Source organism: Triturus cristatus, chromosome 5_1, assembly GCF_964204655.1.
Source record: "Triturus cristatus chromosome 5_1, aTriCri1.1, whole genome shotgun sequence".
Classification (NCBI taxonomy): Eukaryota; Metazoa; Chordata; class Amphibia; order Caudata; family Salamandridae; genus Triturus; species Triturus cristatus.
The window spans coordinates 690,830,967-690,855,251 of record NC_140587.1 but is presented as its reverse complement, the minus strand read 5'-3'; positions in this window follow the sequence as shown (position 1 = coordinate 690,855,251).

Sequence of the window (24,285 nt, the reverse complement as noted above, 5' to 3'; positions counted from 1 at the left end):
GGGGCATATTATCAAGAAACAGAGTTAAAATTATCGCTGCTTTATCGGCAGAAAACTGCCGCTAAAGCGGCGATAATGGGCTTGATAATATGCCCTTGAGAATTCCCATAGAAGCCCATGTTTTGGTGACAACATGGGCTTCTATGGGAATTCTCTGTGGCATATTATCAAGCCCATTATCGCCGCTTTAACGGCAGTTTTATGCCGCTAAAGCGGCGATAATTTTAACTCCATGCTTGATAATATGCCCCATAGTTCTCGCATCTTTTGCTTCTCCTTCCTTAGCCTAGTCAACAAGAACTGGAGGGTTTCCCCACGAATCCTAACTTTTAATGTATCCCAAACTTTTTCTAGGGAAGTACTACCAAGATTCCCACGAAGGAACATTGCAGTCTAGGTTTTCATATGGGTTACATATTCTCGATTTACCAATAGTGCACGCTCAAAACTCCATTGCCTGCCACTTCTACTGGGCACCCCCACCTTAATCACCAAAACTAGAGGATTGTGGTCAGACATGACCTGTGGGAAAAGTTTGATATCACAGCCTTGTATTATAGCATGTGAGACAAAAAAATAATCAAGACATGCATGTGATTGATGGGGTGAGGAGAAAACGTGTAGCCATGTTCAGTTGGCGTCTTGCACTGCCACACGTCCATCAGGGTATAATCTTGACATACATTTTTAAGAGACCGAAATACCATGGGCTTCCTGCCATGGTATTTGTAGTGTTCCTCACATGACCAGTTATTGGCTAAGTTGATGTTTAAATCTCCACATAAAATAATGGGTGTTGACCAAGACACAAGCTCATTATTCAACCAGTCATATAGCCTGGAGTCATCTAGAATTGGCCCACATAAAGAACATAATTTAAAGGTGCACACAGTAAACCGATATTCCATCATGGCCCATCTCCCCCGACGATCGGTATGAGTTCGCAAGAAAAATTGAGCCAGATCCCTTCTAGCCAACAAAGCCACCCTACAAGTCTGCCTATTTTGACGTGTGCCCGCAATTAGTTTAAAACCTAACGTGTCCAATAAAGACAGCTGCATTCCCTCAATATGGATGTCTTGAAGACAGACAATATCTGCCTCTAGTGCTTGCAACTCCAAGGTTACCCTGGCCCTTTTTTTCCTATCATTGAGACCACGGATGTTCACTGTGGCAATTCTTAATTTAGACATTGGCCCAGTCTCCTACATCCCTTCTTACCCATCTCGCACTTAAACCCTTGCCTTTGGCTAACCAGAAAGGACTCTTTCCTATCATAGGCAGCGCTATCTCTTCCTCCATTTCCTTGTATTTCCTTGTGTCCACCTGAACCCCCCACCTGGCAATCCCTCCCTCCCCCCACCAAAAAGCAATCAGGCCAAAAGCCTGAATGATAGCGCCTATGTAAGAGTGCCTCCACGATTGCTCCTAACCCGTGCCCCCCCATAAATGACGAAAGGCAGAAAATTAGAAAAAAGCACAACCAAACAGAAAAAAGTCCCCTGAAGCCTGAGAGTCCCTTCTAACCCCATTCAGTGAAGACTAAATCATCCTTAGAGCCCCAAGAATGTTTTTGCTATCCAGTGATTGGTACCACCGATCATTAATCCGGAGTCATGGAGCAGTGATCCCTAAATATTTGCAAGTCATGTTTACTCTACATTTCCTCTGCCTATTTCTTTCAAATACTCCTGCGCTCCGATTTCCGAAGTGAAACTTTGTGTTTGTCCTTTATTAGTCACTTTTATGCGAGTGGGATTTAGGAGAAAAACTTCTGATCCATGCTGCTGAAAAGGGTTGAACAGCTGTCGCATCCACCACCGCCTCTCCACTGTAGCATGGGCAAAGTCTAGTCTTTCGAAAAATGAGATATCCCCAAACACCTTCCTTGCATTGGGACGGGCTTGATCGTATATTTCTTTCTCCAAGAGGAAATTCCCAAAATATACCAAGATGGCCCTGGTCTTTTAGTGTTGTTAGAGCGTGACTCCTTTATCATTAGGGGGAACCTGTGGGCACGCTGGATCTCTGGACTCCAATCCCAGTGAGTTTTCTCAGGGAAGGCGCCCTTAAAGAGAGATATAACATAGGAACGTACATCAGGGCCTTCCACCCCTCAGGAATCCCCAGGACTCTCACGTTGTTATGTCTCTTCCTACTCTTCAAGAAGTTTCCATAACACATCAGCCATCGTTGCTGCCTGCGAAGCTTCTTGCATTTTTAGAGTCTTGACATCGTATTCCAGATGCTCAGTGCATTCCTCCACCATGGACAATCTGCCAGCAATATCAGAACAGGTTTTATTGATCTTTTTCACAGTCCCACGTAGCTTCTTGGTGGCAAGTCTTGCCCGGCGACTCAAGCTCCTGGCTTCATCTTGAACTTGTCTGATGGTATGAAGGATTGATGCCAGAGACCCCTCTACCAAGGGTGATTGCGGTTGTAGATCGACTGTACCCGTAGCACCCTATTTAACAGGTCTTTCAGGTTCCCCTCCTGAAAACGCCAGCCATTTAGCAGAATAGTCCCATTGTAGATTTCCCAGGGAGCAGTCCTCACTACTTCCTTTAGAGCCTTCTCTGCTTGCTCCCCTTTTCTTGTCCTTCCGCTTCTTTCCCCGAGAATCTCTCCCCGACTGCCTCCATTGGGTTGCATAGGCAATCTCTTTTGGGGCCTCATGGAAGATGATTCAGAAACAGGATCATCGGTTAAGGAGGATGACGATTCTCCAATATTCGAGAGTTTTGACTCATCCGTCAGTGAATAGAACTTATCTACACCATCAGGAGATTTAGCTGCGGATGGGATTAACTCGTCTGCCATGTTCCCAAGATCTAACACCAGATCCGAGGCAGCCTGGGAGCTATTTTCATTAAGGACCTTGAGGTAGCCAGTATTCCCAGGTTGAGGCAGGCATCGCGCTTGCTTATGTTTCCCGCTTGCTTACATCTGCTTACTTCCGTCTTGAACCTAGCCCCCATTATCATTCCCTATTTTCAAGCCCTCTCCCCTAGTATCCTCTGGGGTCACTATAATAGGTGTTGCCACTGCCGGCCCCCCTACACCAATAGTAGGATTTAAGGTCTCACTCTGCACAGCGCTGATATTGTTCACAGTCCCCAATGTCAAAATAGCCTCTTGGGAGGGGGTATCAGCTTTTCCCACCACTCCTTCTTCTGAATTGCCAGCTAGAGCTCCCCCTTGCCCCTTACTTGTTTTCTGGTCCATTGCCTTGCTGCTACCGGAAAACAGGGTAGTGATTAGGGACTGTCCATTTGCCCCATGTGTCCCAGTCTTCCCTGGACGGGTCCTGGTACCACTCTCCAAGCTGTTAACTTTGGTCCCCCCATTATCGACAGCCCCTTCTTGATTTGGATTCCCCCCCTTTCCCCCTTACCAGCATACTGGGAGGAGGCGGAGGAGGAAGGAGGCCCCCCGGCACTCCTGTGCTCGGGCCGGTTTTCTGCGATCCACGGCCAGGCATCTTGATGCTCTGGAGCGTGCCGCTGACTCCGCTGCTACAATGTAACAGGAAATGTTGAAGCTGTAGAAACAGCGTCAGAAGCAGCGCAACGTCGGAGAAACTGCCAGTCAGTGTCCGCAGTCCTCGATTTGTTGGCAGAGCGGGGCTCAATACAGAATGCCTGATCTGTGTTAGCAGGTAGGGTCCTGATGTCATACTCCAGCAAAACGATTCTTTTCCTTTATTTACTAGCTTCTGGGAGCATTACGGGTGGAGCAGTTCAGTCTGCGTCCTACTTAGCCGCCATCTTGCTTTGCAAGAAAAAACATCTTTATACTAGAATGATGTATATAAGTTAGTTAATATGGGGGTTTTCAGCCATGCTGTGATGGTGTGGTTGTGTTATTCACATTTGACAAGGAACTATACATCAGCCTACTTCAGTCAGTGGCTGACTTCACTACAAGTTCCAAAATGTTGCCCTTTCACAAGGAGCATATCCACGCACAAAGTAGTTCCTTTCAGTGCCTGGGAGTACCATGGGAATGTGTACTTTTTTTTTAGATCAAAAACATTTTTGCCTTCAGCAAATGTTTTAATTTACATTGATGAGTGCCCAGCAAAGGTTGGCAGTCAAACACCAGACCAATTGGCTTTACCAATGCTTGTTACTTTCTTGTTAAAGGTGCATTCTAATGCCAGAATTCCTCTAATAAGAAAGCAATGTCCCTACGTACTTGTAGTAACTTATTAAAAGTGAGTAGTAATGTCATGCCAGTTGCTCTCTTTCATGTATGCTAGCCTACCAGCAGCATCTTCTGTTGTGGTAAGACCTAACAAGCAGGGCACGCATATACAGGTGCTAACTCCATGTGCCATTAGAGCCACTAAAATGTTGGGGGGGCCTACAGCCCACGACCAGTGAATATCTGTGAGATATGGGAGACTCAGGGTCCCCTGAAAACATTCTGTGAGGTCGGACACATCATTTTGAAATACACCACTGAACAAACCTAATAAAACAATTGTGAAAAAGAAATGTTTCCAGCTCCATAGATTGAGTCAGGTGGCAACTTGACATGTAAATGGATCTTCCAAGTCAAACTGTACTTCTACGTTCTTATCAATGCACTTACACTGTGACTTCATGCCTCTAAAGGCGAATAGAACTTCGTGTTGAGGTTATTAGCCTAAGATGCCTGGTAATATGTTATCTCATGGTAGGACTGTGATGAACAAAGTTTCAGCATCCTGAAAGCTAAATAAGGTTTCCCATATTGTACTTGTGATCAGGACACATTTTATTTCAGAATTTGTCTGCAACTAAGTGAAACATTTAACGCCCTGAGGGCAGTCAAATTCACTTTGGGGCCTATTTATGGGAAAGTCACACAGTGCAGTGCATCAAGTCACCTTGCTCCGCTGAACTTCGTGACAGGGAAAGGGCAGGAATGCACCATACCTAAGACAATACAGCTCATTCCTGTATTTTCCCCTGCACTGGCGCTCTTTTGGCTGCCTTACACCAACACAGTCCACCCTGCACCATGGTGCAAGGGTGCCTGCATTGCATGCAGGATTGCTTTTGTGGAGGAAAGGGCACCTGCAGAATGCAGCAAACATAGAAAGATGAAGAAACAAGGAGAAACAGAGATATTTCTCCTCGCTGCGCCTCCCCTCGGAAGGTGTACGATTTTGGAGATTCCCAGGCTCATAAGTTCTTGTAAATCTGTAAATGCGTAAAAAAACCATGGGAGTTGTGTGGATACAACCTCGCAACGCCGATGGAACACCTTCCCAGGGTAAAGTCATGCAACACAGAGATTTAAACTGCGTTGCTTTACTTCAGATTGTTTTAGCTACTCAGAGCCACGCAAAGTGGCTTTACGTGGCTTCGAAAATCTGTCTTAAGGTTTGTGTCGCTCTTACACCACGTTGCGTGGTGCAAGAGTGATGTAAACAGCCTCATAAAATAGGCCCCTATGCTTTTTAAAAGAGTTAACAACTAATGCATTGCCCTGCTATGTGTTACTGCTTCAAAACCTTTATAATATTAAGTCATTACTCTCCTACTATTTGTCCTGAATGCTGCAAAATGACTGTTTTCAATTCTTTCTTTTTATGAGCAGCTGATATGAGGGGAGGTCACATATTCATACATTTTACGAAAACTCAAATTTAGATTCACTCTTCTCTATGATGACTGAAGTTGAAGAATATATATTTTAGATTTTGAGACAGAGCAAATCTGACAAGTTAATTCGAGGAGGGTGTGCAGCTGCTGGGCCCCAGAGTCAAGTTGCTCCCACATGCAGCTTTTCTAGAGAAGCAAATCCATTTCAGCAGGACAATGTGGGGAAGCTGTCCAGCTTCACAGAGCCCCTCTCAGCTACAGCTTTTAGCCTTGCCTCATTGGTGGATTCTAAGCTCCAAAAAAGTGACTAAATCCAAAGGTAGAAATCTGTACTGGGCAAAGGCGCCAAAACCTTGTCTAATGACTATCCGGCTTTGTGGAGTCCATATCGACCACAGCCTGCTGTCTTGCTCTCATGAGGATTTTTGACTACCATTTCAGAGACTAAGTCAGAAGATAACATTTTTGACTGGGACAAAATGGTTTCTGTACCTGACCCGCGCTCCATAGTGGTCAGCCTTAAATGGGTTGGTCACCTGCACCGATCAGGACACAAAAGCCAATCTAAGTATTACATTCCATGGTGAAATATCTCCGGCAGTACCATGTCTCAAGATGCAAAAACAAATAACACAGCGGAAGGAGGTACAATTCATTCAACAGAATACTTTGAAGAAGTCACTCAACACTATGCCAAACAAAAAAAAATCATAAAAAGAACAAAGCTAGCAGGCACTAAGACTGGTGCAATCCTTTACTTAATCCAAGCCAGAAATAAAATGTACTCAACTTTTAGCTTGCAAAGTATTAATGTTGTCTAAAAACTAAGGCCTATCATATATAGAATCAATAGCAAGAACTTTAATTTAAAATTACCATACTAAACAGCACCACAATTAAACCTTCAAATAACTGAAAACACATACTTTATTGAAACAAATATTAAAAACCAATCTGAAAATAAATATGCAATACGTAATTGTTAAGTGATACATACAACACAAGCTATTGTTTGTATTATTAAAATATATGTTACAATAAGGTTGCAATCATGTATAAATATTGTTATTAACAACTATATATTAAAAGATGTATTTAGAAAATGGGTATAACTAAATAATGTACAAAATTAAAGTTAATAAAAATATACAAAGTAAACTTAATACTATGCAAACTACAGCACTGAAATAATACATAAAGCTAAAAATTACTATAAGTATGTAAACTGCAAAATTAAAAATATTACTAAGTGGAGAAACTTGATGGGAGTCAGATTTATCATCTCCACTCCAAAGTAAGCCCCACCGAGGAAGGTACTGGACTTTAGAGACACCTGATTTACTATACCACTTCAACCTTAGACTTGTTGGGGAAAGTGGTGGACTTTGGAGGGAGTAAGATTTACTGTTCTCAGGCCAAACAAAACCTCATTAGGGAAACTGTTCTGCTTTGAGGTGGGTCATATTTACTATTTATATTCTGAACTATAACACATAGGCAAAAGTGTTGAAATTTGTAAGTGGTAGGGGGTTGTAATTAATGTTCTCATAACAAATTAAAAACCCTAAATCAAAATTAAACATTGACTTAATAAAACTGCCAACTTCATAAACAAAAAGAAATACTCAAAGAATGCAAAGTACAATAATACATCAATAAAAATAGCACATGCAAAATAATAAAAAAATGAATACACAAAAACATGTATGATTAAAAGTAAACAATAATTTAAACAAATTCCTAAATAAGCTTGAACATATAATCAAAAATGTAAACACTATAATGGATTTTTGTTAAGCAAATTTCAAATATTTAGAAATCAGCAATATTGTTTCAAAGAACTTCTAAATATATTACATGTAAAAAAATATAAATTAAGCAATAAAAACGAAATTACATTAAACACTGAAAATGAAGTATCTAACTACAAATACTTGGGTTTTTATATGGACAATAGGAAGAACCATTGATAGCAGAAAGCTTATATGCTACAGAGAACAAATGCACTAACGTTTGCCTTCAGGACCCTAGCAAAAAAACTGAAGGTGCCACCGTATAAACTTTTGCTCTCAGTGATAATGACCAAAATGCTTCCAACACTAACATATGCCAGTATTGCTCTACACGGTAAAGATTCTGAACTTTTGAACAAATTACTAGTCTCAACATACAAAAAGGTTTTCCAGATACATTAGTCTGCATCCCCAGCACAGGTCAGACTCGAATCTGGCTTAATAAACGAAACACTAGGGAGGATGTTTGCAACTATTAAGCTATGGTACCAACTGAAACACAACAAAACAAAGCAGACTCCGTTTTGAACAAAGCTCTGTGGGCGGAATTAGAAAATGAAAAAAAATCACCATACAATCATATCTCCATAAAGCACTAATAACAACTTGCACAGGTGAGCTTTGGAACACTAACACTTATCCATCCTTCAAACAAGCCATAAACAAATCTGCAAAATGTCATTCCTTGTTAATTGACAAAAACACCTTCAGCAAGAGAACTTACGCTTAGATGGTGATCAATAACTACAAGATCCCTGCAACGGCACCATACCTAAACATTACATTCTCGATTTATCAAAAGCAACAACTCATGGCCCTTCGCTTCGGCAAACTAACTTCCATCGCAGATCAGCCAACCTGGGTCCATAAAGAGCCGACAGAATGCCAACTCTGCGGCAGCAACAAAGAGGACTTCATCCACCTAATCTGCATATGTCAATTAATAAAGGCCCACATGCATCAAAGCAAAAGCCAGTCGCAAACGGGCAGATTCTCAGAATCTGCCCCTTTGCGACTGGGATTTTTGCATTTGGGATGCATCATCCCAAATGCAAAAATCGCAATTTAAGGAATCTCTAAATTGCGATTCCTTAAATTGCTATTGCATTTAAGGAATCCCAAATTGAGATTCCTTAAATGCAATGCATGAAAGTTTAAAAATTAGCGATTTCGCTAATAGGGGGAGCAAATAACCATGAAGTTGAACCTCATGGTAATTTGCAAAAACTTTGAAAAATGCACTAAAGTGCATTTTTCAAAGTTCCATGTTACACACACACATGCCCTTGGGGCATGTGTGTGTGCAAGATGTATTCATATGCAGATTTCAGGGGTGCAACAGGGTGTCTTTTTGACGCCATGGCACCCTTGAAATAGCATGAGCAATTTGCAATTCTCTAATTGAGATTAGCAAATTGAGAAAGTCTTCCCATTCATTCCTATGGGCCTCTAGGCCCATAGAAATCAACGGGGAGGTATTCCTTAATTGCGACTCGCAATTTGCGAGTAGCAATTAAGGAATGTTTAGAAATCGCTATTTTGTAAGCGATTTCTACATGCATAGCCTTTTGCTATTCCTTATTAGCAAATCCTTATTTTTCGCTATTAAGGAATCGCAAATGGCATTGTTGATGCATGTGCCAGATAGTTTCTTACCTCTCATGAGTGGGCATTATAAACAGAACAGCTAGCTATCTCCCCGATATGTTAAAACTTTTAACTCACACGAAATTCAAGTGAGATTGTCTGCCAGTTTTGAATCAAGCCTGGAATTTAACCCTTTGATTGTATAGTAGAACATTAATCAACTAACACTCAGAACTCGTTAACTGCATGTTACATACTCTTGTATATTTATAACTGAGAATGTAAAGCTTTTAAGATTTTAAGGAAAATGAAAAAACTGTACTGATGATTTTAATATAAGTGACAAATTGTTATGGTTTTAATTAACTAAAACAATAAACATTTAATCACCAATTACCATTAATTACCACTGAAAATAAAGTATAATGTCAACATTTCTGTTTTCTTCGTGTAGAACGCATTGGATATTGTTAAGATTGCATTTTGTACTGCCAGTGCTATAACGTTTCATGTCAAATAAAATAGTGCCTTCAACAGAAACGTTGACTACAATAAGTCATGACTTTAGGAATCAAATTCTTTTGTGTTCCAGACTTGTATTGGATGTTATATATGGCATGGTCTTTGGCAATGTTCATGATTTCACTTCTTTGCAGCAGGAGTGGTGTCTGTTGTAGCACATGAGAAGTTTGTTTACTGACCACAATATACGGGGGGGTCTCAGTGATGGTTAGTTTACTCCACTGCTGCTATTTTGTAATAGGTATAATATTCAACTTTGCCCAGCTTGGAGCTTTTGCAGAACCAATGGCTTCAGTGGTAGCTAAACAATTAACTATTCAACTTCGAAGGATTGGACTTTTTCCTTCTTAGGAATTTTGACTTCCCTTTCCAAGACTAAGTCCTAAGATAAAAACGTTGACTGGGATGATCCACTCAGTGTACCTAACCTCGGCTCCATCGCAGTCATCCTGAAATCATGGTTATGAACTGTTTCAGTTCTGGGCAGATGGCCTGTTTTTCTGCCAGGACGATGGAGTAAATTACTAATTGCCCTGGTGAAGGGACCGCCGGCCAAATTAAAAAAAGACCGTCATGTTGGCTGTCATTTAGAATGCATTGGCAGAAACCGCTCTCATGGAGGCTCCTGACAATGCTTTTTCCTGTTTGTTGCAGGGCTCCTTCAGCAGGACTGAGCTCTGTAACAAACAGGTTCCTTTATATGTTTTGAAAAAGAAAATCCTGAATCAGGATTTTATTTTTAAAAATAAAAAATACAACCAGGGTTTTCCTAGTGGTGACGGGCAGTGAAAACTGACCTGTAATTCCGCTCATCTAAATTAGGTGGGCAAATGACAGGTCCACCTCCGACTGCCCTTACTCCACAGGGCCACTGGCGGGGATTAATCACGGGGAGACAGAGTCATTTACGCCGTGATTAACTGTAAGGCTCGCTCGCAATTAAATTCGGCGAGCAGACTGCATTCCTGGCGGTAAGGATATTCTGTCTCCATTACTGCCAAGAAAGAAATCAGACCCTATGTCTTGATCAACTGTAGCAGTTGTTTTTCAATGGCGCTTTACTTTACCTAGGTGCTTTTGCCTTAAAACTTGATCAATTCATATCTCCGGTACCTCTTAGCCAATTTTAACAGTTTTGACTTTTGATATCATTTTGGTCATAAAACATTTCTCTGTCTCTATATTGGATTGGGAATTTTGCCTTAACATTGTTGGGCTCTCTGAACGTAGCTTTCATTTCGCTGTGTAACTTTGTACTTCTGGTACCATGGAGGCCAGGTTTGTGTCTCGGATACTGGTGTTGCGAAGTAGCCAGGTAGTGTTTATTTAGTTGGTATGGGTCACCCCTACCAAATTAATAATGATATGACATATTTTGAAGTCTATTTCTACATCACCAATTGTCTGTTATTTTATGCCTGCCATTTGATTGAGTTTTGGTAGCTGAAGCAATCTGTGAGGTGACTAGAAGCATGGCAAGTATAAACAGTGGGCATGCGAATTTCAGATGGAAGATAGGCAACAAATTACACATGTAGTTTAGAAAAAAAATTCTAAGTGATGTGCAGTAGACAAACATTTGTGCAACAGCCTCCCACAACATGATTGGTAGCCCAGTAGTTACAGTGGTATTGTCAATAATCTTACAATATATGCAAACGCCTGCAGAAATAGTAACACAGATATTAGCTAATGGTTCTTTGTCTTGCATATAAGACAAGCATGTCCTCTACCATACCCTCTAGATCCCGAGAAAATGAGCTCGAGCAAGTCCACCACACAAAGTGGAGGAGAACTGAGTGTGCTCAAGGCAAGAAAATCCTAGCTTTGGATAAGACAACAGGTGACTTTTATTGGTAGTCGTGCTTCTGTTTGTGGCATTGTGGATGGGTGAAATGAGAATGAATGCAAGATTGAGTCAATGAGTGGATGAATCGATGCTCTCACCCATGCATTCAGACATCTATGCATCTATGCTCCCAGTCTCCTATTAACCAAGCACTCCTGCAACAGCTGACAGAAGAGAACATGAGCCCATGCTATATGCATTGGAGCACAGACGAGCCCTTGGGTATACCCCACGGAACCACAATGGAGTTTGTCCGCACGCAGAAAGCGCAGGCAAAATTCATGTCACCAATAGGTGAGAAAGCTGCCCCAGTGGGTGCATTTTCTACTTAAAACAACTAAAGCGCTGACTTAGTTTTCAAGGCTTATAGTGATTAAGAAGCAGCGATGCACGTGTAACCCAGGTGCCACTCAGTCGGACTGATACCTCTTCCAGAGCCAAGCACCATACATTATGCTACTCCTGTATTTGTTTCGCTGGGACTTTGCTGCTTCCTCATGCCTCACTGAATTCTCAACACAGAGCAGCTCTCTGAAAGGATGATATGCAGTACACCATGATGACTGATAGTGAAATCTGTGTTTGGCTGTAATGGGGCCTGATTCAAAATGGTAATAACACTGCCATAAATGCAACGGCAGAAGGGTTGACCATTCCCCAATTTTATTTTTTTAACACAACCTTTATTGCATTTTTGTTGAGACAAACAGTTTACAATACAGGATATTGGTGTTCATTTCATGAGCAGCAATAACATACTGTATTCTATAACATAGTGTCACATTGAAGTCATTAGTTTCCAGTTTCCTCCATGTTACAGCTTGTACAATTAAAACCCATGGACAGTGATCAAGGGCACAAGAAAACTGTCTCCCCACAACCGGATCCCAAACCAAAAAAAACACAACTCCAATGTGTCACCAAAGAACCTTCACCATTCCCCAATTTTACGAACAATGACTAATGGGCTGATCCAAAATGTGATTGGCACTTCGCACAAGCAATGGCTGAGGAGAAACAAGCAAAGCTTGTTTTCTTTCTCTAAATAAACTTTAGCCTTCAGTTGAAGCCAGAAATAAGACAGCAGCTGTAGGTACTACATTATTGGGGAGAGCGGAGCATTTCAAGGGGTTAGCTAAAAATACTGTAGCTGGGGTTTCAGGTTTAGGTAACGGCGCCACAGGGAAAGTAAGCATAAATTATCTATTTATCTGAAGTGATATGACGGTGCTAGAAGGTGGGAAGTACCGCCCAACTCCCCAGAAAAAAGAGCCAAGGCTCTACAAAATTTAGCATTCAGTCCTTAGCACACATCCTTTTTTATCAAAAAACAAATTATTAGGTGTTTCCACAATGACAGTACAGAATTGTATATGAACAAAATAGATTAGTCTCCTTTTGTGAGTAGTTCTTTATTCATTGGGTGTCTTCCGTGCGATATACAACATCCAGCCGACACGTGTTTCGTCGCCACATGGGAAAGTTAATCCCACGACTTTTTCAAGGCTGTGTTACAAAAGAAAATCAAGAACCTATATAGTACACAACTTGAAAACATGTACTCAGTGGCAATGCCAAAGCAACTTGGTGGTGAAACTCAAGAACCGGCTACCAGTGGGTGAGCAAGTCGTCCATGATACACACTATGCAAAATAGCTGTAACGTTTGTTATGTACAATAATAATAGTTGAGAAAAGCTACTTATGATTTTAATAACAAATGGAGAGAGCTGTATTAACGTGCTAAAGTGGGGAAATACGCTAAAAGAATCAGAGCTAATCGTGAATTGGAGTGACAAACGTGAACACATTCGTGATGTGATGTGGCTAGGTTCATTATAGTGTGTTTAAAATCGGAAGTGGTGCGTCTATGTGTGCGGTCATGCAACGATATTTAACGTGCCATGTGTCATTAAAATCAGACCATGACAGTGAATTCATTGTGTTGTGCGATCATAGCTACCTATTCTTCGGTCGTTTTGGTATTCCTAAAAATGATTCAAATGACCTTATTTAGTACTCATATGAAAGACTTGACAAGTTCAAGGGCCAAAATAAACATGGGCATTGTACGTTAAAGATAAAGCACCTACTTATTAAGTGGTGATAATTCCAAACCACTTATGGTTTCAGTAGTGGTGTCGTCAGTATTCCTCTGTGGCTGTTCAGTGGTCAAGTGCTAATAGATTCTATTTCCAGTACTGAAAAGTAAAATTTTTAAAAAAGGATAAATAAATCCAGATCGTGTATTGCATCTTAGATTTAGCGTCAAAGAGTGGTGTGCTTACTTTAAATACATGTTCCGCTTGAGTCAAAATAAAGTTAGTGGTGACACACGAGAATACGCTGGTCTAATATTAGCCAAAGCGTTTAGTCTCGAAGAGAGGTTGAGTAATTTATTATGCGCTATACCATGCGCAGGCTCAACACATGAAACGATGATTAATAAATATATGCCCTGGTAACTGTCTGTCCCCACGTATGTCCGTGGCTGCTTAGAATTTAAGAATAGCGTGACTCCCCAGTATGTGCAAAACAGGCTCTGATAAGACAGCCTGATAACAATCACATTGCCTCCGGAAACACAAAAGAAGAATGCCGGGTGAAGTTAATAAAAAGTTCTCACAGCGCTCGCTGTCAATGTTATTATTTAAACGAAGCCGCCTGTGTGGCAACTGCTACGCTTACCGTATTCTACTGGAAAACGGGCCGGAATACTGCCTGTCACTGGTTTCCCTCGTTGAAGTGTTCAAAAGCGAGTGGCTTCCCTAGTGTTTATATTTCCGGTTTCTATACGTGGAAACGTGATCACGTGACTTATAGCATCGGGTGCCTCCTCTCATGCAGTGAGTGGAAGAGGGACTTAGCGTGAAATGGCTATTAATTCGGCCATCTTGGAAGTATATGTAGTAATTTGTATTTACGCTAATATTCAGTGCATAGATCTCTCCAGCTATTAAAACCAGTACACGATGCTCCAGAACTCCCGCAGTTAATAGATAAATCAAAAAGTTGTTAATATAAGACATATCGTAAAACACCTATGATCAGGAAAAAGTTGCAAATTGGAAAAACATATAATTCAAATATAATGTATACAGTAACATATCTCTAGATAAATACAACATATGATATTAGTCATTAGGGTTATTAGTGCTACTCTAATCGGTGTGTGGTAGAATAACCCAATTGTTTATACTGTAATGAAACATGGTAAACAAGGAACTGTGAATAGAACTATGTGCATGCTAACTCGAATGCAAGTACTGAGGGTCTCATCTGCCTGGCTGGTTTGGCCATAACATACAGGAGGGGGGTCTCACTGAGGAACCTACTGAGCCCTAGCTATCCCAAAACAGTTGGCAGGACTAATTGGCTTAGTCAATACTCATTAACTGCGGGAGTTCTGGAGCATCGTATAGAAACCGGAAATATAAACACTAGGGAAGCCACTCGCTTTTGAACACTTCAACGAGGGAAACCAGTGACAGGCAGTATTCCGGCCCGTTTTCCAGTAGAATACGGTAAGCGTAGCAGTTGCCACACAGGCGGCTTCGTTTAAATAATAACATTGACAGCGAGCGCTGTGAGAACTTTTTATTAACTTCACCCGGCATTCTTCTTTTGTGTTTCCGGAGGCAATGTGATTGTTATCAGGCTGTCTTATCAGAGCCTGTTTTGCACATACTGGGGAGTCACGCTATTCTTAAATTCTAAGCAGCCACGGACATACGTGGGGACAGACAGTTACCAGGGCATATATTTATTAATCATCGTTTCATGTGTTGAGCCTGCGCATGGTATAGCGCATAATAAATTACTCAACCTCTCTTCGAGACTAAACGCTTTGGCTAATATTAGACCAGCGTATTCTCGTGTGTCACCACTAACTTTATTTTGACTCAAGCGGAACATGTATTTAAAGTAAGCACACCACTCTTTGACGCTAAATCTAAGATGCAATACACGATCTGGATTTATTTATCCTTTTTTAAAAATTTTACTTTTCAGTACTGGAAATAGAATCTATTAGCACTTGACCACTGAACAGCCACAGAGGAATACTGACGACACCACTACTGAAACCATAAGTGGTTTGGAATTATCACCACTTAATAAGTAGGTGCTTTATCTTTAACGTACAATGCCCATGTTTATTTTGGCCCTTGAACTTGTCAAGTCTTTCATATGAGTACTAAATAAGGTCATTTGAATCATTTTTAGGAATACCAAAACGACCGAAGAATAGGTAGCTATGATCGCACAACACAATGAATTCACTGTCATGGTCTGATTTTAATGACACATGGCACGTTAAATATCGTTGCATGACCGCACACATAGACGCACCACTTCCGATTTTAAACACACTATAATGAACCTAGCCACATCACATCACGAATGTGTTCACGTTTGTCACTCCAATTCACGATTAGCTCTGATTCTTTTAGCGTATTTCCCCACTTTAGCACGTTAATACAGCTCTCTCCATTTGTTATTAAAATCATAAGTAGCTTTTCTCAACTATTATTATTGTACATAACAAACGTTACAGCTATTTTGCATAGTGTGTATCATGGACGACTTGCTCACCCACTGGTAGCCGGTTCTTGAGTTTCACCACCAAGTTGCTTTGGCATTGCCACTGAGTACATGTTTTCAAGTTGTGTACTATATAGGTTCTTGATTTTCTTTTGTAACACAGCCTTGAAAAAGTCGCGGGATTAACTTTCCCATGTGGCGACGAAACACGTGTCGGCTGGATGTTGTATATCGCACGGAAGACACCCAATGAATAAAGAACTACTCACAAAAGGAGACTAATCTATTTTGTTCATATACAATTCTGTACTGTCATTGTGGAAACACCTAATAATTTGTTTTTTGATAAAAAAGGATGTGTGCTAAGGACTGAATGCTACATTTCAAGGGGTTAGTAAGACTGGGATTATGTCCATGGGCATGTTGAGCTAAGGGAAGGGAGTAGGGTGATTGCAACTTTGTTTATGGCATGTGTTGTGGTTAGTAAGGGGTTCAGATGAATAGTATTTTGTTCATGGGATGCGCTGGGGTTATGCATACAATATTGAATGACATCTTAAGTCACCAATGCAATATAATTGCCTTGATGGTCTGGGTGAATGTTGCAGTCTTCCTCCTGGTGGTTGTTTGAGGTGTTTTCTTCAACATGGGGTCTTGACTTGCGTCTCCTAGGAATAATGTGCAACATTAAACACCTTCTAAAGTATTCAATACAAAGCCCAAGCATTGGCATGTAACTGTGGAATCTGAAATTCAAGACTCCCAACGCACCTTCACTGCTGTTTCTGGTTAGGATGTGGGCATCATTGTAGTGGTGACCCCATTATGTGGTTTGTTGTCAATCTCATATCAGCAGTCAGCACTTTGAAGAGGCGCTCGAGTCACCTGTGACATTGGAAGAAAGCAGACTCCTGTACATATGAACATAATTACAGGCACGCCTGGACAGGTTTGCTTCATAATCGGTGGCTTAATGCGGATGGACCTGACCAGATGTAGGGGCTGCTCTTGGTGGCGCAGGAATGTAAAGGGTATCAACTGTGTAGTTACTGTGTGCATTATTGGGTTTAGGTGTATTTAGTGTCAATGTACTACTACAATAGATTTCTGCTATTTTGACTGTCTAAATTGTATTTTGTACTCCCATTTGTTTATTTGTGGTTTCTTATACGTACTGTGTTTCCATGTTATTAAAGTTTTTTTTTTTTTAAAGTTAGGTCTTATTCAGTGGTCCAACATCTACCTTTGGATGGAGGGTCCTTTTAGGGATATTTTCCGTTTTGGTGTCTACCCTCAACCATGTAATTAGATGTATTTAGCACCTGCAATTTTTCACAGGAAGGAGGTAGGGTTAGCACTGACGATAAAATCGCACGGAATAAAAACACCAGGAGTAAGTTCACATGTGGTAAATTTGCATGCAGAAGTTTTAGTTCACTTGCAATGTTGGCACGAAGTTTCACTGAGAACGAGCCTATAACCAGAGCAGTTTTGTATATATTGTGGACAAAAAGGGCAGTAGTTTTAAAATTAAATTTGAAATAAGTGATCAATACAGTTTTATCCTTAGTGGGTTCTGGGGAACACCCGTACATTTATAAATATGCGATAATTAATTTGATTGGGATATATAGCTAGCAGATCGGCAACCAGGTGTTTGTTACACGAGTCACTGCGTATGTGGAGCAAATAAAGTTATCAACAAAGATTAAACTGAGCCCTATAGGGTTAATTCATCCTGAAGTGCTTCCCAAGGTCTTAGGGCACTAACAGACAACCAACCGTGAACCCTGGTTGTCAGAGGGGGCACAGAACAGTCGCCCAAAGCCCCCTCACCATGTAAGCTGTTGATCTGATCAGCTCCATTACTGGCACAGTAGTTGTTCGAATATCTCCCAACATCTTGCTCAGGTTAATTGTGGGTGTAAGGAGGTCCTCCATAGTGGCCTCAAGGAACCCACTGATTAACCACTGACTGAGCACCCTCAGCCAGAGATGTTTTAAGGCATGGGCACTTCCCAGGGCCTCCTCTCTTAGAAAAAAGTGACCTTTCTCACTATTTAACTATCTGTGCATTCTTATCTCCATCTAAACCTCTCTAACTCTCTGACTTTGTCTCTCTACCCCATATCATCCTAAGGATTTTTGGGCTCCAGGGCAAGATATATTTCAAATGTTTTTGTACCCTGTTAAAGTTTAAGACCAGTGGCAGCCACCAAAATAAAGAGGTGGTGAGGCATGGAAGATGCGTGGGGGAGCACTGGAGGAGGATCGCGTGGGGAAGGCTATAACAAAAATTGAATTAAAAGAAAAACTTACCTGGAGCTGCCTCCCTCTTTGCACTCGGCATAGTCCTTCCTGGTCCCAGCAAGCACCGGGGCCCCGTCACGGACTGCCTGCAATGCCCGCACTGCTCTCATGGGAGAGCAGCGTGGGGATTGGTATGAGTGGGCTGGAAAGATGCCCTGCTCAGACCAGGGAGTCTGTAGGGTTTCTCTAGCCCAGCTGCTCACTGCAGCTGGGCTAGCGAAACCTAAGTGTGCATGTGTATTTTGGACAGCCGGGGACAGACGGCCAAACACATATGTGCACTTAAGGAGTGAACATATCACTGCTCCTCCCCATGCACCCCCCCCCTCCCTTCACAAGCTGACTCAGAGCCGTAAAATGGAAAACAAAACAATGACATAGTTTTATTTTTCAATTACTGGCGTTGAGCCAGGCAGTGAGGCAATGCTCCTGCGCCATTGCGGAGGAGCCGCCACTGTCTAAGGCCTAATTCTGTATTGTTTGGCTCTTAAGCTAACAAGAAAAGAGCAATAAAAAAAGTCCCCTACAGAGGCCCCAAAGTATGTCTTGTCCAATGCCCCCAAAATCATCATAAAGCAAGGACTGAAAGCAGACCCACCTCTCCAATTCAAGAGGGGCAGCTCGAAGGCGGGACCAATCAGTGTACAGGCAGGTCTCTGGTCAGATATAGGTGGAGCACCACTGAGACGTAGGGTCATGGAAGAAAGAGTGCATGTTTGACTGCTCTATTAGGAGGTATTTTCTGGTCAACACCTCATTGGCACCGTAACTGGGCTGGGAAGGCAACCAGAAAGAATTTACGCAGTGATTGGAGTAAGTGGGTGATACAAATAAGAACAATTCCTAAAGACTCTTTTTAAGGGACCAGGCAAAATGAAAAATAATGAAAAACGGGAGCCATTAGTAGCCTAAAGACCAAGAACCATAAAGAATATTGCAACATAGAGCCTGCAGACAAGTACAACCACGTGGGTAATTTAATAGTACTAAATGTTCTGTGTAAGGATGTGGAAGCTTTTATTAAGAGAGTGCAGTTTCAAAGTGATGCCAACTTTTGGTAAACTCATGTGTCACAGAGTATTCTGCTTATCCAATGCCTATGCACTGGGGACGTTTTCACACACGATTGAGAGATGAAACTGGCAACTCACAAGCATTTTGGATGCATGTGTGCCAAAACGTGTCGGTCAGTAACTTGCCAGCACTTTGTGTAGCTTACTGAGCATTTTCTCCTTACTAACAACAAATTTACACTGATGTACACAATTCTCACCTAAGTCCCTATATTCAAATATTTGTTTTAGTTTTTGCGAAAAATACAGGATTATTTTAAAAAAGCATAAACTTTACTGATCCCTAGTTTTGTGACTGGAATGAAGAACACATTAGAAAGAATGAATGCAAGACTAGTAACTTGGAGGAGAAATAAAGCAAAATGAAAAAGCTGAATAACCGGGACCTGGACTAAGGTTGCAAGAGCGATGCAATAAACAGGAATGTGAATGCCATATTAAAAGGAACAAGGCACTGACATCTAGCATGAATTACTGTGAGAAATAAGCACAAAGGTGTCACCCGAGAATCATGGGCCATGTCGACAATGGGGAGGGGGAGTACCCCTTAGTCTAAGTGGCTCAATGGAACCCCAGGTTCTTAGATATGTAGATGGCAGATGTTTCCACCAATGTTGAATGCTGTTATAGATTCTTGAAGCCACCCCTACTTGCTCAACCAAAAGATAACGAGGTGTCACCATGATGTTTCAAAGTATCTTATAACAGAGAGTGTGCATTCTAGCAGCAGCATAGGACAAGTGTGAGCTGTGATTCGGAGGGCATAGGATACTGATTTTTTAGGTTGGGCCTGGGCATCTCATGGGCTGCTCTGTGAGGCATGTTGTATCGAGGTATGGAATAGAAGCTCTGCTCATTTCCCGCAGATCTTTTCAATTGGCTCCTGTTCCAGTCCTTTCGAAATCGTTGCTTTACATTCATGAATAGGCTTAGTAGTCCCTCCTTGGTACCGCCTTGTCTGCAGTTGTAACCTCCCTTAGGGACTGGACTTTTTACTTGTGTGTTACACGGTCTTCATTATGTATTCGGTGAGCTTTCATTTGTTTTTTAGTAATGTATTTATTTCATTTACAGCCTGGTCCACTTTAACTATAGCAGCAGAGCTTATTTATTTATTTAACTTAGGGCGCGGTCCACTTTCACTTTAGCGGCCGCACTTTTTTAAAATTTAATTTACGGCGTAGTCCACTGTCAAGTGCCCACACGCCTTTTTCTACTGAACTTGCCCTTTTTTATATGCATTGTTTGTTTATTTATTTTGAAAGCACAGCACGCTTTTATTATAGGAGCAGCGCACCCTTTTTCCCCCTGGAGAAGCAGCCAATGGCGACCGCATGCCTTTTTTTAAACAACAACAACCCTCCTGGCTCGTCACCCTACAATCGCCGCCAGAACCAGAAGACGGCATCGCAGGGGCAACCAACAACTGCGAACAGACACATTCGGAGACATATTTCACTTCTATGGGTAAGTAGAAATACTTGTTTCTCTTCTCATCAGGTACATTAAGCTTGTTCAGCTCACAAATGTGTTTAGCTGGATGACAGCTGCTTTTCAATCAGGCTTGATGCCAAGGTAGCTCAGTTTGATTACACACCCCAGCAGTGACCTGCATGCACAATGTCATAAGTCTGAATTCTGGCAATGCAGACAGTTTGTTTTAGGAAAATAAATACGGCACCCAAGTAAATGATAAACAAAGAAAAAGAGTCAACACAAAGTTATGTCTACATTTAGGAGAGTATAAGTACATTAACTCTTCGAGTAGGGCATTCTAGTCTGTATGTAACTGTTTCCTTAATGAGGCCCTTGCAACAACTGTTACAAGATTGCAAAACAATATACGGATGCCACTGTTTTTCTTAGTCAAATGCAAGAAACTTTGGAGCAACACACTATTAGTCGATTAATTATTAAATTAACCTGTGCACTGCTGCATAAAAGGCAACCACAGGCTGGGAACAGGGGCAGGAAGGTGCAGCAGTAACCACAAGAGAACATCCAAAAGTTATCAGAAAGCGCCGATTGTTTAGAGCTAAAAAATCCCAGCGAACCACAGTCTGCGCCTGGCACGAGCCTTCAGTGACAGGTCTATCTCTGTTTTTTTTAAATACACACAGTTTTACAGGAATCTACACGGATAGGTGTGCCAGGTGCAAGTTTCCATACTGATTCCTGAAAAGCCATGTGATTTCCAATCCCCATCCCATTTCCGCTCTACGCCAGAAAGGGGGAATCCGATCTCCTGTGAAAATGCACATTTTATTTTTTTACTCCAAAGGAAACATATTTTTCACCCATGCAGAAACCTCTTGCCCCACACCCCCTCCACATCTGGGGGTGTTTCTGTTTCATTCCTTTTCCACACCCGAGAAAGGGCACTTAAACCAGCACAGTGCTGGATGAAACATCCAATCCTTTCCAGGCTGGCAAGAGGAATGATAGGAGTTTGTGAATACTCCTAGCATATGTGTTTGTGGGCATTCACACCCTTCCAAGAATAACTTTTTTTTCCATAAAGTTTTATTGACATTTATGAATATAAACATGACATCTGCATGTGTGAGCCTCATTTACATTCAGTGTCCACATATTGACAATATACTGACCCACATCATCCTTTCTAATATAATGCACGAAGAATGCCTCATTAACTAACTCCCCTGATCCCCCCTTCCCTCCCCTTTCAATCCGAGTCAGGTTACATGGTTACAATTACAATACAATATTATAAACCATTTAGAGGAATAACAAACATGGTCTAGGCAGTATTCCCATCTTGTTCCCTTCTTTGGGAGGCCTCCCCCACGAGGTCCCCTGGGTTCTAGGTGTTTTAATTCCTTGTAAGTCCGCCAGCATACAGGCCCATGCCATGAGATCCTCCCCAACTTTATCATCTTTCCGCACAAATTTCATTCATACCGACTCCGCTGTCGCACATTCGCACACATCTCTAATCCATTTCTCGGGCTGCTGGGGCCAAGGACGCATCCATGCTATAACGACATGCCTCCTAGCCCAAACAATTCCAAGGACAACAAATCACCTCCTTAGTTTCTTGTGTTTTGGCGTGGGTAATAATCCTAGTAGTGCTTGCCTAATATCTCTAGGAACGCTCCAGCCCGTAGGCCTGCAAGTACTTCCTCCTAGTAAGGGAGCAAGAGCGGGCAGGACCAGACCATATGAAGAAAGTCTGCCCCCTGCGGGCTACATCTGGGAAATGTATCCCTCTGGGACGGATAGATTATGTGTAGCGTGCGTGGGGTGAGGTATGTAGGAAGATGGAATCTGACTACATGGTTGCCCCCACTTTTTTCCTGGTGTTTTGATGGTTTTTGACTTAGTTTGGCTGGGAACCTGCTATTCAGGTCCCCAGCCTATCTGCTTTCTCTTATAAATTGATTCCATGTACCTTAGGTACATCACAGATTGGATTCTGAGGTGCCCTTATACGTCCCTAGTATATGGTATACTATGTACCCAGGGCATAGGTACCCCAGAGGCCTACCAGGGGTTAAAGCATGTATTATGCCACCCCTGGAAAGCCCTCCAAAATGACATCACAGGTCTCCTACTGCAGCCTGGGTATGGTGGTGCATGCACCCCTTACTGAGATATAGGTTCACTATATCTCACCTATCACTGCACATAGAAACCTATTGGTCACCCCTATGGCAGGCCTTATCAATCCTGAAGGCAAGGTGCTTGTTTATATGTGAGAGGGTGCCCAGGCATGAGCTGAGCCCATCTGCAGCCTTCAGAATCTATCCTCCTGGGTTGTCAGTAGTGCAGCCTGACCATATACTCTTAAGTGCATTATAACTAAACGGTTAATGCTAACTTTGTACTGGCTGCACGGAAACATGTTGTGTTTGGTATCAAACACCTTGGAATCATACCCCCACACCAGTAACTGGTGTGGGTGTATGATCCCACCCTTCTAGAGGGAGAGACATGACAGCACCGGTATACCCGGTACCAACTTAAAAAATCCCTGGCATCACAAAATGGATGCTGCAGCCACAGACATGAGTCTGGCCTCCTGCTGCTGACCGAAACTCCGGTAGGGGAGGCCTGGACAATAGGTTTCCAGTCATAGGAAGGTGTAACCACCTCCCAGACAGGGTGATGTGTATTGGGGCTGGGTGGGAGCACTCTCAGAGTACTTTGAAGTCCTGCACTGGGGGCACATTTGGTGTCCCTGTGCATAGTCCAGCTCAAACCGGTTCAGGGGTTTCTAGCCCCTGCTCTGGCGTGAAAATGGACAAAGGAAATAGGTGTAGCCACCCCTCTTTCCAAACCCTCCCATAGGTGGGTCCCCTGAGTTAGTCCAACCCCTTTCTTAGGTATAAGTTAGGAACCCTTGGCAACAGGACTTTTAATATCCCTGAACGAAACTCTGCAACTGCATCCTGGAACTTCGACGCTCTACTCATAATTAGAGGACTGAAGAAATCTCCCTTGGGGTCAAGGAGTGACTCCCCTGCTTGGCAGGCACCAACAAAGCAATTGTCGGTCTGCATCTCCAAAGCTCCCGACGGACTCTAAAGTATCTGCAGCCCAGGAAGAGAATTTCCAGACTTCTCAGAGGCTGACCCAAGTCCTTCGCAAAGCTGAGACCCGCAGCCCTCGTGAGTTATTTGGAACCAGAACTCCTGGTCACCGTGCACATTTGCAAGTGCGTTGACTTCTCGATATCTCTTGAAGTCGTGCTTTGGTTTACCTGTAGCCCAAGCCCTAAGCACCTTCTGCACTGAAGATTGTGGGCCTACACTCCACGAGTGTTCCGTGAACCCGCTTCTTGCATTTCAGCTTGAGGCTCCTTCGCGATCCCTGGTCCGTCGACTGGTGGGTCCCTGTGAAGGCAACTTTGATTTTCCTTGGGCTTCCCTGATTTCTCCAGACATGCCCTGACTCCCCACCACATGGTGAGTCCCTCAGACCTTGCTGGTCTGCACTGAAGCATCTTTCTCCTTTCTGCGTGGGTTGCTGTTGCCAAGGCTTGTTGTGTCC